The sequence below is a fragment of the Homarus americanus genome, unplaced genomic scaffold, assembly GCF_018991925.1.
Source record: "Homarus americanus isolate GMGI-L3 unplaced genomic scaffold, GMGI_Hamer_2.0 scaffold45388, whole genome shotgun sequence".
NCBI lineage: Eukaryota > Metazoa > Arthropoda > Malacostraca > Decapoda > Nephropidae > Homarus > Homarus americanus.
The window spans coordinates 168783-185145 of NW_024747974.1; positions in this window are offsets into that span (position 1 = coordinate 168783).

Here is a 16363-nt window from a genome sequence, read left to right on the forward strand (position 1 = left end):
CATAATTGTGTAGGTTTCCTGTAATTCTCTCCGCCTCATGTGTCACCCTCACCTTCTCCTCCACCACCACCACACACACACACACACACACACACACAGTTTCCGGCATTAGTTAACGGTGTGGGCGGTGACCCTCGTAACTCACAACAAGATTATCACAATTATCATACAAAATAACACTGCAGGTCAGAATTTATCAGCAACCAACACTATAACATTACACGTGACTCCCCAGTGTAGGTAGGAGGGGTGGTTGTGTAGGTAGGAGGGAGGGGTAGTTGTGTAGGCAGGAGGGGTAGTTGTGTAGGTAGGAGGGGTGGTTGTGTAGGTAGGAGGGAGGGGTAGTTGTGTAGGTAGGAGGGGGTAGTTGTGTAGGTAGGAGGGGGTAGTTGTGTAGGTAGGAGGGGGTAGTTGTGTAGGTAGGAGGGGGTAGTTGTGTAGGTAGGAGGGGGTAGTTGTGTAGGTAGGAGGGGTAGTTGTGTAGGTAGGAGGGGGTAGTGGATGGGGCCTGTACATACAATTTAATTTATAGCCGCGGGCAGTAACTAGTTCATTGTGCACCCCATACTCCTGTTGTCACCGGTATGACTATAGAACAAAAGACAACTGTACAATCTCCATATAACCTGTTAACAATCTGGTGTGAGTGTAAGTACCTAGTTGCTGCATCATTAGGAGTAAGGTTGGCGTCTTATACTCAGGTGTGGAGGATGGCGAGTCATCAGGCGGCCATAGGATCAGCTTATAAACATGAATATATTATCCTAAGAATATTTTTGGTATTCTATATTTTCAGACCAGGACTACTACTGTGTTGCATCCTTATCATAGTACAGTTTTGCCTCGCCATGTCCGGTATCATTACGTTTCATGATCACAATCTGAAATTGCTGCTATTTCCGCGGGTAAGTTTGGATGACGGGTGATGGTGAAGTGTGTGTCGCATCCTGGCGTAGTAGTGGCTACCTCCTGCCTCCCTTCATATTTTATTTAACTCTTTATTATTCTTTTCATTCTCTCCCCCCCCCTCTTCACTTATTAGAGACACCATCATCACTATATCCGTGTTCATCTTCCATTACTTATTATTCACCATACACCATCACCCTAAACCATCATCCCAGGTTCTACACACACACACTGTACTCAAGTCACCTGGGGGTCATTCTACATCACTCTATCACCTGGTTTTGTTGGCATTTGTGTTATATATTTTCTTTTAACACCTTTATTGATCTCATTACTCCAGCCATTGTGGAGGTGTTCTGTAATTCTCTCCGCCTCATGTGCCTCCCCCACCTTCTCCTCCACCACCACCCCCATCACCACCACTCGTACACATTTCACCATTTCCATTCCTTTAAAGTGTAAGCAAATCATGTTTAATCCACCTTCAATAATCAACACACCTGGTGGTTAGGTAATTAGTACAGGTGACTCCCAAGATCCTCAAGGTAATTAATCTTCGTACCTGGCCTCTGGCTCAGCGCCCCCGAGGGTGTGGTGTAATAAAGTGTTAAGAGTACAAACTGTTTATAAAGAAGAAACAAACACATAAATAACACAGTAAATTGCCAAGCAGGTAAAACATGGCGACAATTAATTACAGGTGAGAAACATCAGGTAACATTAAAATTCAAATATGTATGAAAATAAAAATACCACGTACCCACAGACTATAACACCACAGTATATCATTTTAACACGTTATCAACCTTTAGATAACACGTGACAACACCATGAAGAATTACTCACACACACAACACACACAGGAATAGATAGTAGTGAGTATAACATCTACTAGTGATAAGCTGGGATATAAGCAACACGTCGTATAATGACTGTCTCCGCCTGAGTTCTTCCCGCGTCAGGCTGTCAGATAACAACACACACACGTACACGTACACAAGCCATTTATGTGAGTTTTGGACGATGGTTAGGTTAGGTTAGGTTAGGTATATCGTCCTTTGTTTCGTTTTTGTAGTGCGACTTAATGGAACTTTGAGCTGTGATGGTTCTGTGTGAGTGAGCCTCTACTCCCCGGGTAATGATGGCGCCGCGTGATGATGGGTAGAGGGGGAGGGTGGTGAAGGGGAGAGTGGGTGGAGACAGAGATGATTGGAGAATGAAGGATGACCTGATGAGTGTGTTTGGCATAGATCTCCAGCGATGGTGAGGGGGTGCTGAAAGACGGGACCTTGTGTGCTGGTGGTGATGAAGGATAATGTATAGTGACGATGGTGAAAGGGTTTGTGTATAGTGACGATGGTGAAAGGGTTTGTGTATAGTGACGAGGGATGGTGTTCGTAATGAGAGAGAGGACACACCCAACACACTCTTGTGCTGTTGCTGTCTCACACTGCCTCATGCTTACATAACTTGCCGCTGGATCGATATTAATGCCTCCAGAAAATAAAATCAAACCCACTTTAGCTCACTTATTTCTGTTCGTTTTTGGAAGACTTTAGAGAACAATTATTTAGTACAAAGTTATATAACATGATGGCTAACTATTAGACATACGCTACTGAACTCATATATTGAAACATGTAAAGTCAATTTTGTCCAAATAATTTTTAGTCTGTCATCATGGGAAGAAAGTGTGAAGTGTTTGTGTCGTAGGTTTATAATAACAATAATAATAATAACAAATCTCGTTCTTCCACGATGCTTTCTGAAAATAAATTATCCGAGCCTTTTTTTTTCACATAACCAAACATTACCACTGTAAACATTTACTTCAGTGGCGGCGCTGTTTCCCCGTCTAAAAAGTGTGTAGTCATATTTATCCAGCGAGAGTGCCTCACTTGTGGGTGTCACGTCACTGTCCGGGCGCCCGTCACACACCACACCTCCTTAAATGCATCGTTTATCTCCTTAAAGTGATAGTGAGCACTTAAGGTGGTGTGAGGCAGGCGGCGGCACCCAGCCTTCCACCCGCCATCAAGCACGACTAATAATACTTACTGGACAAAGATTCAGATTTGTTCCCCAAGACTTGCTGTAGTTATCTAGCATGTATAAACAAGACCAGTCAGGGCCTCAACCTGTCATCAACATGTTGGAGGTTGTTCCCACAGCACTAACACAGAGGCAGTGATGAGTCGATGACGCGAGAACAGTTACAGCCTGAAGCTCAGAGCTCGGCCCAGCATGTGGCACCAACCACAGGCGGCACCACAAGGGATGGGGCAGAGTTTGGTGATACTGGTTATACGAGGAGGGATGTAGTAACAGTTTATTATCATGACTTTATCAGTGTTTTACTGTTTCCTCTGCCGTGTGTGGACGAGTATAAGCTATGAGCAATATTAAACGATGTCATTTGTTTCCCGAGTGACTCCTATAGATACATGTGTCCACACTCAATAAATATCGTCCCCTGTGTGAACGAACACCTCCAGCTCTGACACTGGTGCCGCCTGGGGCCATGGTGTCTTGTTATCCTCCAGTTACATAAACGACACCAACTCTGGGGCCTTCACCACACAACATTAGTGAGTCACCCACCAACGACCTAGACACAGTATAAAGATATTATTATCCCTGTACACTCATTATTCCTCCATTAGGAACGCTTCTTCTGCACCTACTGTAGTGTTCAAATACAGACCTCCAAATTTTGATATGCAAAGCTACGAGTTAAATCCAGCGTCTTGATCACCGGAAAATGTTGATCAAAATTCAATCTACCTGAACAATGAGACCAGAGCACTCAGTCCTCAGCAGACCGTACAGCACAACACGTGGTAGATCACTCGACCAAAACAATACAACATACAATCTCACAACTACTGTACTGTACTGAACCCCCTGTATAAGGCCACACCACACCCCTGTATGAGGCCACATCACACCCATGTATAAGGCCACACCACACCCCTGTATGGGCCACACAACACCCCTGTATGGACCACACCACACCCAAGCATGAGGCAACACCACACCCTTGTATGAAGCCACACCACACCCCAGGGTATGTGGCAGCAGGGTGAGTCGAGGTGGGTTACAGTAATGGTCGTCAGGGCGGCGGCGCGATCCTCATGTTTAACGACCGAGAAGGTGACTGAGATGAACACCCGGGGGAGAGTGGGGGGAAGGGAGGACGGGGGGGGGGTAGTGGGGAGGGGGCAGGGGGAGGGGGGGGCAGTGGGAGCAGGGGGGGGGGGGGGGTAGGTGGGGTGGGCGGTATGGGGGCAGGGTAGTGGCGAGAGGGGCGGGTGAGTGGGCGGGGAGGGGGCGGGTAGTGGCAGGATGGGGCGGGTAGTGGGCGGGGGGTGGGTGGGTGGCAGGGCGGGAGGCGGGAGGGTAGGCGGGTAGGAGGGGGCAGGGTAGTGGCCAGAAGGGACCGGAGTAGTGGCGGGAGGGGAGGCGGGGTAGTGGCGGGAAGGGGACCGAGTAGTGGCGGGGAGGGTGGGGTAGGGCGGAGGGGGCGGGGTAGTGGCGGGAAGGGGGTTGCAGTAGGGGGCAGGCAAGGGGCAAAAGCGGAAAGTAACACAAGGGCCGGGGCAGTAGCACAAGGCGGAAAGTAACACAAGGGCCGGGGCAGTAGCACAAGGGGCAGACAGGGCAGCACAGGGGGCGGGGCACAGCACAAGGGGCAAACAATAGCACAAGGGGCGGGGACAACAGCACAAGGGCAGGGGCACAGCACAGGGGCGGGGCAATAGCACAAGGGGGGGACAGGCACAAGACAGGGCGGGAAAGTAACACAGGGCCGGGGCAGTAGCACAGGGGGCAGGGCAGTAGCACAGGGGGCGGGCAAAGGAAGGGGCACGCACAAGGGGCGGGGCAATAGCAAAGGGCGGCGCGGGGCAAGCAAGGGCGGGCAGTAATACAAGGGGCGGGACAGCGGCGGCAGTAGCACAAGGGGCGGGCACATGGGGCGACAGTAGCACAAGGGTATACGGGGCAGTAGCACGGCGGGGCAGTAGCACAAGGGCGTAGCAGCACAAGGGGCGGGGCAGTAGGCACAAGGGGCGGGACAGTAGCACAAGGGGGGTGGGCAGGAGTAAGGGGCAGGGCAGTAATACTTGTTTACATAGAATAAGGATAAATAAAAAATTTTATCGTCACCACTATCCATCACCATCATCACCACCACCACCAACACCACCACCATCATCACCACCACCACCATCACCACCACCACCACCACCACCACCACACCATCACCACCACCACCCATCATCATCACCACCACTATCACCAACACCATCATCACCACCACCACCATCATACACCACCACCACCACCACCACCACTATCACAACACCATCATCACCACCACCACCATCATCATCACCACCACCACCAACACCACCACCATCATCACCCACACCACCATGTTCCATCACCAGCACCAACATCACCAGCCTACCAACACCACCACCTCACCAACACCATCACCACCACCATCCTCCATCACCACCACCATCCTCCATCACCACCACCATTACCATCACCATCCTCCATCAACACCACCACCATCTCCATCACCACCATCCTCCATCACCACCACCATCCTCCATCACCACCACCATTACCATCACCATCCTCCATCACCAACACCACCACCATCCACCATCACCACCATCACCACCACCATTACCATCACCATCACCACCACCATCCTCCATCACCACCACCGTACCATCACCAACACCACCACCATCCTACAACACCACCACCACCATCTTGATCACCATCACCATCACACCACCATTACCATCCTCCATCACCACCACCATTACCACCTCCTCACCACCACCATCACCACCACCACCAAATCTCCATCACTACCATCACCCCATCCTCGACCACCACCCACACCACCACCATTCCTCCCACCACCATCACCAACACCACCATTCATCACCACCACCATTACCGTTCATCCCTCACCACCATCCTCACCACCACCACCACCATGTCCTCCATCACCACCACCATTACCACTCATCCTCCATCACCAACACCACCACCATCCTCCATCACCACACCACCATCACTCACCACCATACCACCTCATCATCACCACCACCACCATCACCACCATACCACCTCCATCACCACCACCATCCATCACCACCACTATTCCTCACCACCACCATCACACCACCACTCACACATCCATCCATCCTCCATCACCACCACTATTCACCACCCTCTCTCACAGATAGAGGGGGGTGGTGACAGTAATTAGGCCAACTTCACGATTATTAAGTAATTATATTGTTAAGGCGTCAGACTGTAGGTTCTGTGGTCGACTGACACCCCAGTTAACACGCGCGGGGAGGGAGGGAGGGTAGGGGAGGAAGGAGTGGGGAGAATAGGGAACGGGGAGGAGGGGTGGGGGCCAGGAGGGGGGGGCACCGGGTGGAACAAGGCTCTTGTCTGTCACAAGTTGAAGACAAGAGCCTGCCTGGGTCACACCTGCTGCAGCACAGGAAGGAGACACAAACAACACTGTCTCGCTGTACTTGTTACCCCACTGTCGTCTCCCTTCAGGCTACCACTCACGTCTTGTATCCACTGCTCTCTCTCTCTCTCTCTCTGCAGTGCGTGTGCTTTAATTCAGCAATTACTGCCATGTTTTATTTGCTATCTTTATTAAATCATCTTCCCTCTATCATCACCGACCTGAATTAGTGTCATTAGGACCTTTTTTAACACTGTCCGGGTACCGCCTTGTGGGTAAGCTGTGTGGCATTATGCTGCTGATGATTAGCTGTAGTCACCAGATTAATTCCTCACTACTACTGAAACTCTGTGAGGTCTTCATTACCTTCTGTCACGATCTGTGTGTGTGTGTGTGTGTGTGTGTGTGTAACTGCATGAGAAATACATCACTGCCGAGATATTTTACACTCTACTCGTCAGCTCCCTCCCACACTGTACCCACTCAGCCCCCACCTTCACCACCACTCAGCCCCGTCATCCACTCAGTCCTCTTCACACACTCAGCCCCCTTCACCCTCTGTTGTTCCTGACCTCCTGACCCAGGCACCTCTTCACACAGTTCGTATGTTCCTCGTATGATCTGGTAACTGTCCTAACTTCGTCATTTAATATTCTAAGATTAAAAATGGATAAATTCTCACCTCCAGTACAACAGTGAACAAAAACCCTACCTCCACAATAGTCACTCCAGGTACAGTGACGAGAAAAAAATAAACCTGTGAATCCGAGACACCAAGTATTATTGGACCCACATATGGTTCTCTGTGTGGGGTCTCGGATTCACAGGTTCACGAGTACCAGGGTTCATGGATGGGAGAGAGAGCTGACAGCACTTTTTTTCCCCGTGACTGTACCTTCCTCATGTCTGAAGGCTGGCGACCAAGGCCCTCTCTCGTCCAAACGTTTTCAGGCTATTCTTACTAATCCTCCAGACATTGAATCTCTTTCTTAAACTCCCGTAAAACGTAACCTAACTTTATCCTTTATCACTTTCAATAGTTTTGTTTCGCCTCGCTGTAACCATCGCCAGGACCCACAGTCTGCGTCTTAGTATGTCTTCGTCTGGGTTACCGGCAGTGTACTCAAGTATAGCCGGCAGTGTACTCAAGTATAGCCGGCAGTGTACTCAAGTATAGCCGGCAGTGTACTCAAGTATAGCCGGCAGTGTACTCAACTGTTTCCACCTCCCTTGACCATCTGACGTTAAACAACACAACAGCTGTAGCTCACTTGGTCCTCTAGACTAACTGGACTGCTAACACACACTTGACACTAACCTCGACTCTCACAACCAGCCGGCAAGACAACTAAACTGTCCTGTCTACAACCCTGTAATGGATCCAGTGTGTCTATCGTCCCTTTAAATCGAACGAGAGAAGGAAAATTTGTCCTTGATCCCGGAGGAGTTAGCCTGAGGCGCCATGGTCGTGCGATCATCACATTTCTCGCCACAAATTGCCAACCAAACTTACCCCCTCCTCCTCCCCCTACCATCAGCTGATCTCATAGCAGCAACCCTTAATCCCGCCCCCTACTGCCTGTAGCCACAATTTACACCAAGTAGCTAAGTCAACTCTCCTGTAACACTCAACGCCACACTATCCTGACCACTGAGGTCTGATAAACACCCTTTGTGGCCTCTACTCTGTAATCCATTTTTACGCTACCGCTCACAGGATGGATATAGGGTGCACAATAAACTAGTTGTTGTCTGCAGCCCCCCAAACACACTATCTCAACATTCTGTAAACTGTCTCCCCTGAAGTCTACCACAGATGTATGTGTTTGTTTGTTTGTCTTCACGTTATAAGCCAACATTCACCGTTTTCTCTTCCTATATATTTTTTTATAAAGTATTAGAGCCACAAATATAACTACCGGCACTTGTTTTATTTACTAATATAACTTTACCTTTTCTAACTGTATCTATACATTAATTACTTCTAACTTACTAAATATATCATAACTTTACTTCTTCTATACATACAACAAAAAGTATAACCCAACCTAACCTAACCTAACCCAACCTAACCTAACCTCTTACAGATTTAACTAACAATGCTTCAACAACCTCACCTCATTTACACTCGTCACCTGTTCTCACCTAACCCTTGGCTCACCTTAACTACCTCCACAATACACACACGAGTTGTGACTACCAACGACCAGCTCTGGGCGATGAGTTATGTACACTAATTTACAACAACACAATTACATAAATAACCAGAGTCGTTTGAAGGTCCAATTTTGGTCATGACCTTGTACACACACACACACACACACATTATGCAGATACATATGTGTATATCTGGATGTATACACGAGTGGTTTGTTTGTAAATTAGGTGTGTGTGTGTGTGTGTGTACTGTCAAGACACGCCCTTAATTTTGGCGTGTCTGAAATTGTTCTGACTCTCTCTCTCTTAATATAGGAGCACACGTACACGCACGTACTTCCACACGCAACCTCACGTACATACAAAGTGACTCACTCCGAACTCTCTCTCTCACACACATACACACATACATACACACTATAGAAATGTAAACAGCGTCAGTAAATCTCGCAGTATTTCACATCAATAGGAAGAAAAATTGAAGGGCCTTCCTTTAGTTAGTTGTCAGTGCGAGTGTCAAATGCAGGGGGGCCAGAATCCAGTCTTATTATGGCCTTAAATTAGGACTAATCCCTTAGGGCAAACACGCTAAGACCAGGATCATTGTAATTTACAAGATATGAACTGAGCTAACACCCCACATTAATCACAATTTCCTTGACTCCGCGGCGCTAAAGATGTTGAGAGGAGGAGGGGGTGGTCTGGGGGTGGTCTGGGGAGGAGGGGTGGGGGGAGGGGTGGTCTGGGGGAGGAGGGGGGGATCTGGGGGAGGAGGGGGTGGTCTGGGGAGGAGGGGTGGGGGGAGGAGGGGTGGTCTGGGGGGGGAGGAGGGGGTGGTCTGGGGAGGAGGGGGAGGAGGAGGGGTGGTCTGGGGGGAGGAGGGGGTGGTCTGGGGAGGAGGGGTGGTCTGGGGGAGGGGAGGAGGGGTGGTCTGGGGGAGGGGTGGCGGATGCAGAACAGGTGACGGGGAAGAGAAGAGAATGGAAAAGGAATGGGTGGAAGAGGATTTGAGAGAGGAGAAGAATGATAAGCAGGAGGGAAGAATGACAAGCAGGGGGGAAGAATGATAAGGAGAGAAGAATGACAAGCAGAGCAGGAGGAAGAATGACAAGCAGGAGGGAAGAATGACAAGCAGGAGGGGAAGAATGACAAGCAGGAGGGAAGAATATAAGGAGAGAAGAATGACAAGCAGGAGGGAAGAATGACAAGCAGGAGGGAAGAATGACAAGCAGGAGAAGACAAGAAAGGGGAAAGAATGACAAGCAGGAGGGAAGAATGACAAGAGAGGAAGAATGACAAGCAGGAGGGAAGAATGACAAGCAGGAGGGAAGAATAATAAGGAGAGAAGAAGCAGGAGGAAGAATGACAAGCAAGAGAGAAGAATGACAAGCAGGAGGGAAGAATGGAAGAATGACAAGAGGGAGAAGATGACAGGAGGGGAAGAATGACAAGCAGGGGGGAAGAATGACAAGCAGGAGGGAAGAATGACAAGTAGGAGGAAGAATGACAAGCAGGAGAAGAGGAGGAAGAATGATAAGGAGAGAAGAATGACAAGCAGGAGGGAAGAATGATAAGGAGAGAAGAATGACAAGCAGGAGGGAAGAATGACAAGCAGGAGGGAAGAATGACAAGCAGGAGGGAAGAATGACAAGCAGGAGGGAAGAATGACAAGCAGGAGGGAAGAATGACAAGCAGGAGGGAAGAATGACAAGGAGGAGAGAAGAATGATAAGGAGAGAAGAATGACAAGCAGGAGGGAAGAATGACAAGGAGGAGAGAAGAATGATAAGGAGAGAAGAATGACAAACATGAGGGAAGAATGACAAGCAGGAGGGAAGAATGACAAGAGACAAAATGACAAGCAGGAGGAAGAATGATAAGGAGAGAAGAATGATAAGGAGAGAGAGAAAGAATGACAAGCAGGAGGGAAGAATGACAAGCAGGAGGGAAGAATGACAAGCAGGAGGAAGAATGACAATGAGGAAGAAGAATGATAAGGAGAGAAGAATGACAAGCAGGAGGGAAGAATGATAAGCAGGAGGAAGAAGCAAACATGAGGGAAGAATGACAAGAGACAAAATGTACAGTCACTAAAAATTTTCCGCAATTGTGTTGAAAATTTACGACACAACGAACGAAAGATTTTGACAACACTACAGAGACAACAGGAGTCACAGTGTTCATTGTGGAATTCATCGATCACCCCGAGTATAGATAGTTTTTGGAGTGAGTTTACATCTAGCTGAGGGAAAGCGACCAGAAGAGAGAGTGAGAAAAGACTGAGAAGAGGAGGAGGAGGGCGATGAATGGGGGAGGAAGGAGCAGCGGAGGAAGGGGATGCCTCTTTGAAGGGACAGGCGAGGATGTTAACAATTGCCGCTTTCATTAACATAATTCGGTAGACAAACAATTTTCATTCCAGTCTATAATATATATATTTTTTTAGCATTCCATTGTTTCTAGTTTTTTATTTACTTGTTGCGCCTCCATAGAAAATCCTGTGAGACCTAACACACAATAAGGACATAATCATCATACCCACCTTAACATAAACTGCAGACATTCATACACAAACGAGTGAGAAAACAAGTCTTCCCCCCAAGAGACTCGCCCACTGCTAAAATGAACCTAAGGAGGCGACACACAAAGGCTGAGAGCTGCCTGACGGAGTGGCTGAGTGGGTTGTCTAGCGGAAGAGCCGGCAATCTCCCTTAGCGTTCATGGTTTCATCGTCTCCGCCAGATGACATAAAGCTGCCCCGCCGCCGCAAACAAGCTTAATAGTTCAACAACAAGGTTCATGAGACGTAACGACCGCGCATGACTCACGAGTTTGATGTAGGGGGAGAGGGAGGAACGATGGAGGAGAGGGAGGAACTAGGGTGAGGCGAGGAACGAGGGGGGTGAACGAGGAGGGCGGAGGTGGAAGGGGAGGGGAGGGGAATAAGGGGGAACGAGGGGAGGGGAACAAGGGTGGAGGAGAACAGGGTAGGGAGAGGAACAAGGGGAGGAACAAGGTAGGGGAAGGGAGGAGGTAGAGGTTAAGAGCAGACGGAGGTGGTGAAGTCACAGTAAGCCTCAGGTCACGGTGTCATGGATAAGGATAACATAAGGGAGAGATAAGAGGATATAGGTGGGATTCTTCTAAGCTACTGGAGGCGTGTGTCACTAGAAGACCAGACAAGTGATGCCCCGGAAGACACAAGGAACTGTTACAACAACAGAGGGGTGGTGAGATGAGTGACAACCATCATCAAGTGTTCGTCCTGGTCATTGTGGTGATCGTCCTTCACTACATCAACAGATGCTTAAAACTACCGGTACTTATATATATATAACCAGTAAATAAAACTCCTAAACACACACACACACACACACACACACACACACACACACACACACACACACACACACACACACACTACGAGACGAAACTATGTACTCAAATAAGGTGCTCATTCAGGCGAGAATTTGTCACTCACGTATAAGATTTTTAACACATCTCTTGATAGCTAGAAGATAAAACAAGTAGAATAAATTATATACTATACAAGAGAACACTACATCCACTCCCAATGACCAAGTGACCCGCAACCCTGTTCTTTAGTGTTGTTATCTCCACGTCACAGTGTTGTGTAGTGTACCAGTGCCAAGTTGGGTGTTGCTGAGCTGGCACACCGAGGCCTCCAGAACCACAGTGTCGCGTGGGTATAAGAGGAGGAGGGCGTGTGGGCGGGGCCCCCTGTAGATGAATAACCCTCGGGTGGCGCGGCAAGGATGAAGAGGCGGGCGGTGGTGGGTGTGAGTGCCGGCCGCCCACATCCCTACAACCCACCCACCGCTACTACAGTATATCACCACCCACCTACCCTCGATCTGCCCGCCATCACTAAGTCTCTACAAAATTGTTGAACTACCAGCGACCCTACCTACCATGATGACTACCAGCGACCTCCCTACAGCTGCCAGCGACCCATGATGACTACCAGCGACCTACCTACCATGATGACTACCAGCGACCCTCCCATGATGACTTCAGCGACCCTCCCTACCATGATGACTACCAGCGACCCTACCTACCATGATGACTACCAGCGACCCTCCCCTGTAGTGACTACCAGCGACCCTCCCTACCATGATGACTACCAGCGACCCTCCCTACCATGATGACTACCAGCGACCCTCCCTACCATGATGACTACCAGCGACCCTCCTTACCATGATGACTACCGCGACCCTCTATGATGACTACAGCGACCCTCCCTACCATGATGACTACCAGCGACCCTCCCCCCCATGATGACTACCAGCGACCTCCCTACCATGATGACTACCAGCGACCCTCCCTACCATGATGACTACCAGCGACCCTCCCTACCATGATGACTACCAGCGACCCTCCTACCATGATGACTACCAGCGACCCTCCCTACCATGATGACTACCAGCGACCCTCCCTACCATGATGACTACCAGCGACCCTCCCTACCATGATGACTACCAGCGACCCTCCCTCCCATGACGACCCTTTGATACCGTCGACCATATAATCATCCTGCCTAAACTTGAACATTACGGTGTTAAGGGTTTAACCCCACAATTGGCTTTCCTCGTATCTGTCTAACAGGAAGCAGTATGTCTGCTGTAACAATCATCAATCTGACTCCTCACCTATTTTGTATGGCGTCCCTCAAGGCTCCATTCTCGGTCCTGTACTGTTCTTGTTGTACATATATGATACAGTCTACTCCAGCACACTCTTAAAATACATCTTATTTCCAGATGATAGTAATCTCTACCCAGTCACTCAGATCCCCATTCCTTGATGAGAACTATGAACAATGATCTGACTAAAATAAAAAACTAGGTAATATCTAATAAACTGACCTTAAACCCACTACACAATCTTTCATGGAAGGAAAAACTTTCCTCCGGTTTGGACCCCCTGTACCCTGGTAATACAGATCTCAAACGTGAACAAAATACTAAATTCCTTGGGGGTTATTCTTGATGATAAACTAAACTGGATAAACCACATACAAGCCATTCACAATAAAGTCAATAAACAGCGCGGTATCATGTTTCACACTCGATAGTCACTCACTCTTACAGCAATGAAAGAAATCTATCATGATCTTGTTTACCAACAAGTGATACACTGTCACACACTACGGGAGGCTCCGGCACCACTAATACATACCTCTGGTCACTGCCCAGAAGAGAGTTGTGCGGACAATGATCTACAATACTTGGGGGGTAGGGACGGATCACAAACGAAGAATTTGCTAAATTGAAAATATTAAAATTTGAGGATATTAGCACTTTCTGCAATGCCCTATTTGTTTATAAATTTGTCAAGCAATTGATTGCTAATAATTAATTCCAATTTCGTAATAATCAGAGATACAACTTAAGGCACCCAGAGCCACCAAGACCACCCCCATGCGCTCCTCTCAGTCCCAGACCTCCATAAAATCTCATGGTGTGAAGGTGTGGAACAACTTACCCATCCGAGCAAGGCTACGCTCCCTTCAATTAAGCAGGAGTGGCGAGTGTGTCAAGCACGTTAAGCAGGGATGCTGAGTAAAGCAGACACTTCCTGGAGGTGATACAGTTCGCTGACCTCTGCTGACACGCCTCCCTCGTCAGCAGTGTGTAGCACACGGTTAATGATGCTGACCTCACTCTGTTGTCACGTCCTAAGTAGAGTGGGGAGTGTGGGGTATATGAGGTGTGGGGGTGTGGGGGAGCATATGGGGGTGTGGCTGTGGGGGTGTGGGGAGCGTATGGGGATGTGGGGAGCGTATGGGGTGTGGGGGGCGTGGGGATGGGGCTGTGGAGTGTGGGGGCAGATGGGTGTGGGGAGCGTATGGGTGTGGGGGCAGATGGTGTGGGGAGCGTATGGGGTGTGGGGAGCGTATGGAGTGTGGGGAGCGTATGGGGTGTGGGGATTTGATTTGACGTACAGCAGCTGGTTGTGCACCCCACACTCATCCTGTGAGCGGTAGCGCAAAAGAGTTACAGATTAGAGTTTAAAGGGTCATAATAATTAACCCCGTGGTCAGGATATTATGGCACTGAATGTTACACAGTATTTCAATTACATTATTTGTTTAGTTCTATACATAAAGGGTAACTTATTCACAACTGCGTGAGTACAGGCGTGTGAGGCAGTATGTCTGGCCTCACACTTTGTCACATTTACGTGAGAGGTATTCAAGCACATTGCGTATTTGGTTCTGTACATGAGAACTGATATAGTTACTAAGTGCAAAAAGTGGATACAATCTTAATATGTCGGCTATCTTGCCATTTGAGATGAAGTGTTGTGCCATTTCACACACAGTGTGCTTGGACCTGTCCCTAAAAGGTTCTATCTTCACACAGTCGAGGACGTAGTGTTCAAGTGTGTGGCCATATGTATATTACACACTTTACATTTAGTTTTGTTTACATCTGCTTGAGGAACATACTGCCAAAGGTACTTATAATCTAGCGGCATCAACTCTGTCATGTTTTATGAGGCCTATGTGAGAGGGGATCCACAACAGTTTGACCCTGACACCCCGGTCAACAAGGCACGCATATTTGTGTCTGGCTTCAGAGACAAGAGCGTGACAACCTGAGTCGAGGGTACCAAGGGCAAGTAGTGAGGATAGAGAGTCAGTGATGATGAGACTGTCAGTAACAGTGGTTTCAATGAATTTAATAGCTGTGAGTATGGCAACTAATTCAGTTTGTAGAGTGGATGCCCAGTTGTTAATTCTAACTCCTTTCTCAATTATATTACCGTCAGGTTGAGTCACAACAATAGCACTTCAGCCCTCCACAGGCGGTGTTAAGAGATCCATCAAGTTTTGTGTGGGGGTGTGGTGCGTGTGTGTGTGTGTGTGGGGTGGGGTGTGGTGTGTGTGTGTTTTGGGCGGGTGTGTGTGTGGGGGGCGTGGTGTGTGTGTGGGGTTGTGGTGTGTGTGTGGGGGTTGTGGTGTGTGTGTGGGGGGTTGTGGTGTGTGTGTGTGTGTGGGGTGTGTGTGTGTGGGCTTGTGGTGTGTGTGTGTGGGGGGCGGGTTGTGGTGTGTGTGTGTGTGGGGGTGTGGGTGTGTGTGTGGGGTGGGGGTGTGGGGTGTGGGGGCGTGTGGGGGTGAGTGTGTGTGGGGGGGTGTGGTGTGTGTGTGTGTGTGTTTTGGGGTGTGTGGTGTGTGTGTGGGGGTGTGGTATGTGTGTGTGTGTGTGGGGGTGTAATGTGTGTGTGGTGGAGGTGTGGTGTGTGTGTGGTGGGGTGTGGTGTATGTGTGTGTGTGTGTGGGGGTGTGGTGTGTGTGGTGTGTGTGTGTGTGTGTGTGGTGTGTGTGTGTGTGGTGTGTGTGTGGGGGTGTGGTGTGTGTGGGGGGTTGTGGTGTGTGTGTGTGGGGGGTGTGGTGTGTGTGTGTGGTGGGTGTGGTGTGTGTGTGTGTGTGTGTGTGGTGGAGGGTGTGGTGTGTGTGGTGTGTGTGTGTGTGTGTGTGTGTGTGGGGGTGTGGTGTGTGTGTGTGTGTGTGGGGGTGTGTGTGTGTGTATAGGGGTGTGGTGTGTGTGTGGTGGTGTGGTGTGTGTGTGTGTATGGTGGGGGGTGTGGTGTGTGTGTGTGGTTTGTGTGTTTGTGTTTGTGGTTTGTGTGTGTGTGGTTTGTGTGTGTGTGTGTGTGTGTGTGTGTGTGTGTGTGAGAATTATTTTTAATTTTGCCGCAGTCAGCAGCTAGTTTATTGTGCACACCATACTACCCCTGTGAGCATTAGCGTAAAAAATTT